We start from the raw sequence: 11,301 nt of genomic DNA, 5'->3' as shown, positions 1-11,301 counted from the left end.
TTGAGTAAAACCTGTTTAAGCAGAAATTTATATTTATATTTTTCATTCAAAAAATGTGTTAAAAAACAGCAGGATTTTATTTTTCACTTTTATATTTCTATTTTCATTCAAACAATGTGAAAAAGCAGGATTTTATATATATTTGTTTCATTCAAAAAATGTGTAAAAAGAGTTAACTGCTGTGGTGGTATGTTTTAATAAGGTTACCAATAAGTAAATTTAATAGTTGTCTATTTTTTTCATTACTGTACCCAAAAAAACCGAACCGTGACTTGTGTACCGAGGTACGTACCGAACCGAGATTTTTGTGTACCGTTACACCCCTAATTTTAAAGCATTTTTATCATATTCTTTTGGAGTTCTTTAGCTGCACCATTTTGCAATTTGCGAACACACAAAATATTTATATTTTTCTCCTCCAGTTCCGCTCTGCTGTCTGCAGGCACCCTGACCCACCAGTAGGAGTCACTAATGCAGCAACAACAATGTGATCCCTCACTGGCTTCCCACCCATGTATCTCCACTGCACTGCACTTTATGTGAAAAAATCATTGACATTTTTCTTCAACTAATTTAAGTGCTGTATAAAAAAGGAGATTCATGTTTGGGAGAAAATTTTAATGACTGTGATAAAAGATGTCATTTTGCCGAAATAGAACATTTTCTTTCCTAAATTAAAAAGTTAAAAAAAAAAAAAAAAAAATACGAATAAAATCACACAAAAAATCATTACATATTTGTTATCATTACATGTTTCAGTATTTAATTCATTACAGTCCTGCTGCTGTCAAAATGTGACTCCCTCTCCTCTGTACTTCCCCTCATCCTTGTCCCCCTCTCTGTCTCTGTAACTGTGCGTCCCCCACATCTCTGCATCCGCTCCATCCTCGTCTCCATGGACCCTCTCACCGCTCCTCCAAGACAGCCCCTCCCCCCTCCACATCTGCTAGCCAATGAGCAGCAGGCAAGGTTCCCATCTCCACAGAGACCGCTCACGCCCACCCACGTGCGCACACACACCCTCCCTGGCAGGCTTCCCCTCACATAAGAAGTGTACCCGTGCAAATGCAACGACACGGCAACACACACACGTGTTCAGAGACACAGCGGGGAACACACACACACACACACTCACACACACACACACATCAGAGGAGCATAAAGTGAGGAAAATCTTTTGATGAGGAGCAGAGAATTCCTGCAGCCGCCAGCGTCCAATGAAAGGAGAGACGGATGAAAAGATGGAAGATAACAGATGAGAGAGGGGAACAAAGACTGAAGTGGTAAAGGTGTGAAGGAGAGGACAAGACTCTACACACACACACACACACACACACACACACACACACACACACATCACCTGCTGCTCGTTTAAATGCAGTTGGAACAGCAGATGCCACCTGCAGTGACTGTCAGGGTGCAACAAATCCACTATTACTAATCCAACTATTAAAGGGTCAGTCCACACAAAACTACACAAAGACACGTTTCTACTCAGTGCTGGTTTGGTGGTGGTGCTGGAAGCTTTGTAATGTCGTGAGTACTTGGGTAATGGTCTGGTTGTAAATGCTGCTGGGGACACGGTGTCTTATATGAGGTGTTTCCCTGGAGTTGCTGTATGTGTATATTTCTCAGTATTTGGAGCACCACAGACAAAACTGAGAATTTACGGTCTATACGAGCAGCAGACTGTCTCATCATCACTGTAAACTAAGCTAATCGATAAAAATGTAGGAAAGCACTCGTGAGCAAAGCCGCTCTGATCAGAAAATCACGACACCAAAGCATCTTTGCATCCGTACTCTACAACAAGGAAAGATCTGAGGACTCACCAAATAAGGCAGCGGGGGCTCCTTTAAGAAGTGGACCCTTAAGGCCTTTATACATTAGAGGTTTGAGGAATAAACAACATGAAATGCAAAATATTAGCTTGCGAAAATTTCAGATCAAACACTGCACTGCAACATTTGCTCAGGAAAAGGTTTGAAAAGATTCTGCTAAACAGTTATGCAGCATATATGTCTTGTGCTTTTACTGTGAAAGGAATGGAGGGAGTGGATCTGGTACGCGCTGCCTTTGGCACTGGCTCACAGACGTATGCCTCTGCACACCAGTCAAGTTTCTCTTACAGTATACAGTATACATCCAGATCTATACAATCAGCACAGTTTCAAGATGGACACCCAAGATTAGAGTCACCAGTTCAGTATCTGACCGAATGTCTCCCCTTCTGTTCCTGAGATATGACGCTGAATAATGGCCAGAGAAGTTTTTATGCATTATATTATGATGTCACTGTCAAGCTGACCTTTGACCTTTTGCATATAAAATGGCATCACTTCATCAAGTTATCCTGTCAGACATTTGTGTGAAGTTTTGTCATAATTAGTGTATGAATTCTTAAGTTATGGCCAAAAACATGTTTTGTGAGGTCACAGTGACCTTTGACCTTTTAACCTTTGACCACGAAATTGTAATCAGTTCATTCTTGAGTTGCGTTCACAAGAATAGGACGGACGGAAGTTTGACTAAAGCGGATTCATTATGCTTTTCCTTTATTTGTCTGACAACCCGAAAACACGTAATGCCTCTCGCCATGGCTGTCGCAGGCATGGAGGCGTAAAAGTTCTGCCTGTGCTGCGTTCAAGGACCCGCAAAAATCTCCGAATTTAGAGAAGGGACACAGACTGATACACAATCTCTTTATCAACCACAACAACACAAAGGCAAGGAAAAAAAAGCCCCCCTACCTGTCAGCTACCGCCACACATAGACGTTGGAAAGTGTTGAAATAATTATAAGTCATTAGAGGTTTCCACCACACCCTCATGTGTTGTCATGTGATGTGTGTTTGAAACTAATGAACTACACTGTATAAGGTTTACTTGTTGACATGGCAACACAGAGATAAACAGATTTTATCAACAGATCTGCATTATCTGCCGTGTCATGGTATCAGAGGGTTTTTGCACATATGAAACATGTGAGTGCAGAAATCATCAGATCAGGTCACAACCAGACAAACATCAACATCTGTCGCCAGCTGCTCCTGCAGGACTCTCACATTCCTGCAGCACACGCAGAACAGAAGTCTGATTTCTTTATAGCACTACAAAAATAAAACACCAAAGCACTGGTTCTGTAAGAGCATGCGTCACCGCCACACGGTGCCGTCTGCTGATGCACCACATCAAACCAAAGCTTCCTCTGTGATATTTGGTTCAGGGGGAACCGGAGGGGTTACTGCGAGAACGTCTTCCCCTTCCAGGCCGGCTGTCGTCAGGGAACAGAGACACCATTCACACACTGTTTGTTTTTTTGTTACCATATGGTGAGCCCTGAGGTGGGAAGCGAGGCCGTCAGCCGCCATGTTTACGTGTCTGTTGTTGCTTTTATTTTCCAGGTCACAGGTCAGAGGTGCCACATCTGCCTGAGTTATGAGGCCGAACGTCAAGGAAGCTGAACAAGCAGCCGGTTGTCTGACATCTTGTAAGAAGACATGTTAACATGAACGCAGACATCAGCACCTCCACTGTGTTACCAATGGCAACACACAGCTCAGAGTAAACAGCAGGAATGCCAGCGGGAGGGTGGGCACCTTGTGACAGGATATCGGTAGAAGGAGAGCTTGTGATGCCATGTCTGAGTCCCTGCAGCATGAGGCAGAGGCTGTCACAGAGCGGTCTGAGGGCCTGAGCGTCAGAGGGTACGCAGCACCACAACTGAAAGGGCTCTTATTGTGAAAAAAAACCACATTATCTTCAATATCATCAGTAAAAACATTCACAGGTTTAGATTCAGCTGTTTTATGTCCCCATGAAGGCCACTGTGTACGCACACTTTAGTTTAGCCTTCAAGGCTGTTCGACCCAATGTCAGAAATGTAATATGTATTTCCAGGACGGTCAGGCGGCTCTGTTACCGTCACACTGCCAAATAAACACAGAGACAAAAGTAGAGAACAGCAGAGCCGCTTCGATCATATTTCCATTTGTGTATTATGAGAACACGCTCAGCCAAAAAAAACTAATTTAATAATGCTGACGTTGACAAATCTCTTATTAAACCTTTTATCTCTCCTCCTTTATTAGCGGAGAGCGACAGAAAACATACAGCATACATGTCAGTTCCAGTGTTTGATCCTCCGGTCCTCCATCATGAAGGCCGTTTCAGAGCTTTTCCATAATTTTAGATGCTTTTAGATTCACCACCTTTTTAAAAATAGAGGATCTAAACATCTACGGCTCTCTCTGAGAGATATGTTTGCATAATTTACACTTTGTCTGAATCATTTGGGCTGATAAATCATTACTGCATAATGAAATAATCTAATCATTCACTTCAGTTTACAAACAGATTATCAGTCAATGCAGATGCAAATAATTATTACATTTAAAAATACCTTGTTGCTGCCATTAGAAAAGCTTGATGTGCGCGCAGCATCTCAGCAGAGAGGTACATTTACACACTGTGGTATGACTAATTTAAGTGCAATATAGTAAAGCGTTAGACCATGAAACTGTATACTGTGGTACGATACGATACGTATATTTCCGGAAAAGTTATCTTAACGTGAAAATCTCAGTCCTACAATACAGACACAGACTGCTAGTTTTTGATAAATGTGCATAAGTTTGACAAACAGTTTAATCATATTCAAACACACAGAGACACTTAAAGGGATAGTTTGCATCTTTTAAAGTGGGGTTGTATGAGATACGTATCCATAGTCGACCAAAGAAAATCTTGGTCGACTAAAGTCGCACATAATCTTCAACTAATCGATTAGTCGTGGGAAAAAACTATAACTCGCAGCATTCACAGACAAACACTTGTCTTTATAGAGTGCCGAAGTCACGCCCCTTCCAGTGAAGCTCATGGGAACTTAGATCGGAAAAATTATGAATGGCAGTGAATGAGGAGGAACAAAAGATAATATTTCTCTCCTCATTCACTGCCATTCATATTTTTTCCGATCTAAGGTCCCATGAGCTCTACCGGAAGGGGCGTGACTTCGGCACTCTATCTGGACACATTTCCCCCACCAATACAACACGCTAACGTTATTATGCCGCATTCGTTTGGCAATCCAGGCCGGTCATTCCTTGTCGGAATTATATGACCGTATGATACGTCTGATCTGAAAGCGTTTCATTGCAACAGTCCGGAAAACATGACGGCGCGCCGTAAGTTTGTTTTTGTTTGCATGGTTGCTGAGCAACGGAGACTTTGCTGGTTCAAACGACTTTAGGCTACAACGGGCTTGCACAGACCTTTTTTCCAACACAAATCAACAGTGGAAACAGAAATGCCATTGCAAAGTACTTGTATTATTTTTACAACACACGCTTAATTAAACAGNGTATAAATTAGCCTAGCGTCTAGCGATCTTTTCCTCTACTCATATAAAACCAGGGACAACAGCAACATGTAACAAAGGTAACGGTACATAATTCAGCTCCATTACAACTCACAGCATTCACTGACAAAACAATTGTCTGATACTAAACACGTTTTCCAAACAAATACAACATGCTAACGTTATTAGCGCCAACCTATGGCATTTTACATGGTATACATTAGCCTAGTGATGAGCGGAGATCTCCTCTGCTCATATGAAGCCAGGAAAAATCACACAGGACTTAAAATGCTATTTTAGTGGAGGCGTTACTGTCTTCACAATTTATTGTTTCTTATCTGCAAAATACAGTAAACACAAGCTTCATTTCCACTGAGGGAAATGGTTTCAGTTTACAGAAACAGACAGGAGGTCTGCGTCACCACGACACTGAGCGTGAGGGTGGGCGAGTCCAACTTCCTGTCAACAACGAGGGTGTTTTGAAAACACCCCCATTTTCACAGGTAACTTAGCCTGTCCCCCCGCCGCAGGAAATAATGGATTAATCCTGGAAAGCTGTTGATGTAGCACTTTTCTCCTCATGAAATTAACACAGCGATTATTTGACCAATGAGAATTTGGTCGGACGAGAGCACAGTGACCAAATAATCGACTGGTCGACCAGGAGACTACAGCCTACCTACAGTTAACGTCAGTCTGCATTCCCCCAGTTTGGAGAAGCAGACAGGAGTACCACTACAGAAGCTAAGTAATGTACTGCTGTGGACAAGGGCAGCAGCAACACGTACTTTAGCCACCTAAATAAATTAATATCAGTTTCAGTGTACAGCTGTATTTAGGATATTATTTTTTATCATGCCGTTATATCACTTTCTTCAAAGCCAGACTCCATTGAGAAAAACACTAATTTAACACTGCTGAACACAGGAGCTGCTGGTCTACTGCTGCCTCCTTCAGTTAGTGTGTTTGTCTTATTGTGTGAATTTGATGTTTTAAAGGGTTAGTTCAGATTCACCAAAGTCACACAATAACACAAACTAACTAACTGATCAAAGCAGTGGTAGACCAGCAGCTCCTGTGTTCAGGGAGCCAAAATTACTGTTTTTGTCAATGGAGTCTGGCTTTGACAAAACCACAGATGGGGAACTGAAGCCTCGTCCACAGCAGCACATTGCTGAGCTTCCACGGCTGTACTCCTGTTTGATTCTCCAAACTGGGGACACGCCAACCACCATCTTCTGTAGGTTATAAATAAGTACCTCATACAACCCTACTTCAAAAGATCTGAACCATCCCTTGAATACTAATCAACATTTCAGACCTTCTGCAGCTGTTAATGTGTGTATTTATTTACCGCTGAGCATCTTTGACACTAAAATGTGTTCAGGATAAATAAGCTCTACCTTCTCTTAATTTTCAGATTAAAGCTTGTAGCTGTTGCGTTATTTAGATAAATGTAAGTATTAGACTCGAGTCAGTTTCAGCAGTTAAAAAAATGAGACTGTCCCTTTTCTCCAATCCATACAAAAACAAGGAAACATATGAATGAATCTATGCCACAGACTGCGTCTCCAGAGACAACTGGTCAGTCAGAGGTGAGTATTTCAAATGATGTCTGTAAAAACAAACTGTATCAGAATACATTTACAAGAGCTGGGTTGTTTTCCTGTGTCTGTATAAAGGACCTGTCAATCAGTCCAGCAGAGTTTACATTATCATCACGGAATGCTCCTTTAAAGAGAAATGTCAGTTGCCTCATACAGTGTGAAATCACAGGGGACGACTGTGTGAACGATCGAAGCAGCAACAGCAAGACATATTGTTCGATTCTATTATGCACTGTTCACGACCCCGACAGGTTCATATATAATTCATGCACTCATGCATCATTCATGTGTTCATAAATTCATTCTCGGGTAGCTCTGCCCCACTTTTTTTTCTTCCAGAGAAACACTGTGACCCACGAGAGCTCCGGTCCAAATTGAATTAACCTCAGGCACATGGTTCATTAGGGGGAGGTCTGCCTGGCGCTACCAGCAATTAGCTTTTACAGTACGAGTCTGTACAACGGACACCGTGTCCCCGCGGTCAACAGACGCACGAACACAGGCCACCGACGCACAGCACGCCATTACAGGAGGCTGCAGCCCATTAGTGTCAGAACACAGAGAGAACATGGCACGTTGACAGATGAGGCTGTTTCACAAATCTCTTACTGTCCCTCTGTTTAAATCCTGACGCTCCACACATGATCACATGATTTCAGTTTCATCTGCACAATATTCACTGTTGCTTTTATAACGTATGTTTTGCTCAGAGACAAACATTCAGGCGATCTATAATAAAACCAGAGTTTGGGGTTCAGGCAAATGGTTGCTGTTGGTTATTTTCAGTCCAGTGTCTGAAGAATACTAAAGCTACAACAAGCAGCTGTGTGTTTTAACCTATTCTACCCCAAACTAGTGGGTGAGTCCGTACAAACTCCTGCTGTGACGCAGAACTTTGTTTAAAGTCCCTGAATTTTATATTCTAGTGGAAATCCCGAAGATTTCTACCAAAATATGTCTGAATAGGCTGAGTTTTGGAGGAAAGGAGTGTAAAATAATGAAGTGGACAGTCGGCATGGTCTTGTCTGTGGTCGGGAATAGGGCCTCTCTACTAGTGTTGTGTCGTTCGCGAACGAATCGCTCAAAAGAACGAATCTGCTGAGTGAACGTACTGAACTGAATCACTTCCGGAACTGATTCGTTCGTTTCTCAGTTCAGTTGAGCCCAGCAGCGAGCAGTCCAAGTGGAGTGGGAGTGGAGCTGCCGATTCAGTCCGTGCGAACAATGAATCACTTGTGAGTCACGAGGCAGCCAGGGTGCAGGGAGGGACTGCCTACCGTGTGACGAATCAGTCGGTGAACGAATCAGTCGGTGAACGACGTAACCCCTATCCCTGAGTGATTCAAATCATTTCTTCTGAGCGATACACTTTCATAGGGACCGTTTTCTCCAAGCTAACGGCTAATGTAGCCAGGAGTCAAGCCACATGAACACAATCACACACCTCCTCATTGTTTTAACAGACTTAGGGCTGAATTCACAAAAGGATTGCGTGGCTTTTGCGGCCGCTAAACCGGTAAAAATGGAGCAAACAGATACCGTCTAATTCACAAAGCACGCGCAGAGGGTGAAATGCTCCACTAACTGCGCTGCCAAGCAGATTGTGTCTCGGTGCTCCGGTGTTAGTTGCACGTATTTAAATGAGGTAATATGCATATATTTGGCGGAAAAATTGCCCATTTCTATGCAAATGAGCCTCATTGATAAACAACGTCTAATTCACTAACACCAGCGCTAATAGCCACACGCAGTTTGAGTGAAGTAAATAACGTCTTTAGAACGCTGGTGCAAACTGGGCGCTCCTCTGTGGAAGCCTCTCGCCCAGACTTTCCAGTGATCGTGGCAGCAGTGATCGTCTGTTAAATCAGTCTGTAAATAATATTTTGACATTATTATTATAATCATTATTACTTTAATGGCATCCGAAGATATTGATGCGTTGAACAGGTGACAGTCTGCGGTCGTTCTCAAAACGCACTTCTGTCACGCACTTCAAAAGCAACTTTCAATAATTTATTTTACGAAACGGGGGAAACAAACGTGAACAAAAACGGTTCCATAATTCATATTAAATTCAAAAGATAACGAAAAAACAGCTACAAGTGAGAGGGAATAGTGATAAAGTGGTCAAACTTGGTCAAATCCACAGCCTCAACCCATCCGACACTGTTAGACTGACTCACCAGCAGACATCACTACATGAGGGTATACAGTATTCAGTACTTTGCCAAACAAAGTCTGCCAATGTTCTGCCACGGTGTTCTTGGCACAAAGCCAGCATTTATACTTTGCCATGTGGCTAACTGCAATCAGGGGCAAATCAGGGGCAAAATGCACTCAGCTGCCAAACTTTGTGGGCGTGTTTGCGCTGGTATATCATTAGCGCAATATCCTTTGTGAATAGGACGTTAAGACGGAGCAAACTGCGGGTGCAAGTGAAGTGCAATTCAAGGTGCTATCAGCGGCCGCAGTTCATTCTTTGTGAATTCGGCCCTAAGTTTCCAGATAAACAAACTTAAAACGTTAGGCTGGCCAGTAATGAGACTCACCAGTGCAGAACTGAACGATTCGGTGAACGAATCTTTTTAATGAACTGATTCTAGTGATTCAGTAACATCTAAAGAACTGCCTTGCCCATCACTATTCTCTACAGCCTTGAGCAAAGAGATAGTTTTCCTCCGAGGGTGGTGTTTACTGGACTTAATTCTTAATCCTGCCAATAAAAGCTCTGATTGGTTCGACTGTCGCCAAAGAATGCAGCATCAGTCCTTTTTTAAAATCATTATGGCCACGGGGCGTCGGTGGCTTAGTGGTAGAGCAGGCGCCCCATGTACAAGGCTGTTGCCGCAGCAGCCCGGGTTCGACTCCAGCCTGTGGCCCTTTGCTGCATGTCACTCCCTCTCTCTCTCCCCCTTTCACGCTTGTCTGTCCTATCCATTAAAGGCTGAAAAGCCCCCCAAAAAATATCTTAAAAAATAAAATAAAATCATTACGGCCAGTAATTCAAAGATCTGAAACCAGATAACTTCCTGTTTCAAACGTCTTCTTTAGTCTCTGTTATTGTTTCAGCCTTGGTGGTTATTAACTGCTATTTGCCTTTTGCTGTGGAAGCAAATTAATCATCTCCGGTATTGTTGGAAAATTCATAAAACTTTCTTGGGCAGTTTAACTGCTGTTAAAAACAGAAAATCAGACCAATGTCATCCTTTAAAAAGCTTAAAAGTGACTGTTGACCAATCTGATTTGTTTGCCAATTAAAAGCCACAAGAACCAAAAACTGTCACATTGCTCAACCTCTCGTATGATTTTAAAAACATTGTTTACACACACTAAAGTCTTAGTGTGTGTGTGTGTGAAAACAGTTCTTTCTGCCTGCCTGAAAGTGAATCACTTTTAAATTGCTCCTAAAACGAGTGGGTTCATCGTGTTGAGAGCGTGACCGTGACCTTCTACACAAACATTCACCTCCTCATTATCATAATCTGCTGTGAATTCACTGAGGCAGGCAGCCAGAATCTCTGCGCAGTGACTGTACTGACTCTGCCAGCACGTTAGTGACGCTTTCTAACAGAGCACACCGTAATACACACACACACACACACACACACACACACACACACACACTGAAGGCAGCTATCAGCAGCTGTTTAATTTTTCCTTTAGCAACTTAAAGCTCTGCATCAGAGTTCACTCACAGGTTTGATCCTCAGGAGCTCCGATTTAAACGATAGGGAATTATAAGCAGTAAGAATAAGAGTATGATAATAATAATAATAAAACCCAGCTTTAACTAAATCCAAGAGACAAGACCATATAACTCCCACTCCTGCAATGCTACACTGGCTACCTCTTAGGTATAGAATTGATTTTAAACTTTTACCAATTAAATAAAGGCCCTACATAGCCTATGAGCCTTGCCGCTGCTGTGCTCTTCAGGTAGGACTCCCCTAAGGGCTGTTAGCCTTGCCGCTGCTGTGCTCTTCAGGTAGGACTCCCCTAAGGGCTGTTTCATAGTCGACGCAAAGGCACGCAGACGCGAACGCATCGAGACGCACTGGCCGGCATGATGTGTGCTTGCGTCTCAAAATATGTTTTGATACGCGCCGCAGCGTCGCATGTAATACCATGCGTTGCCAGCGGGGGTGATAATGCAAGTGACGTACTTGAAATTAACCACTTTTTGTTATTCACAGAAGAAGCAGGTATGAAATATGGCGGGCGAGGAGGAAAAACTTTGCAAACTCGTACGGGCACACCCCCCTTTATATGACAGTTCTTGTGCCCTGCACTCTAATAAAATAGCAGCACTAGCTAGCTACAGCAGTACTAGCTAGCC

The sequence above is a fragment of the Epinephelus moara genome, chromosome 8, assembly GCF_006386435.1.
Source record: "Epinephelus moara isolate mb chromosome 8, YSFRI_EMoa_1.0, whole genome shotgun sequence".
NCBI classification, from domain to species: Eukaryota; Metazoa; Chordata; class Actinopteri; order Perciformes; family Serranidae; genus Epinephelus; species Epinephelus moara.
This window is presented reverse-complemented; position numbering follows the sequence as displayed.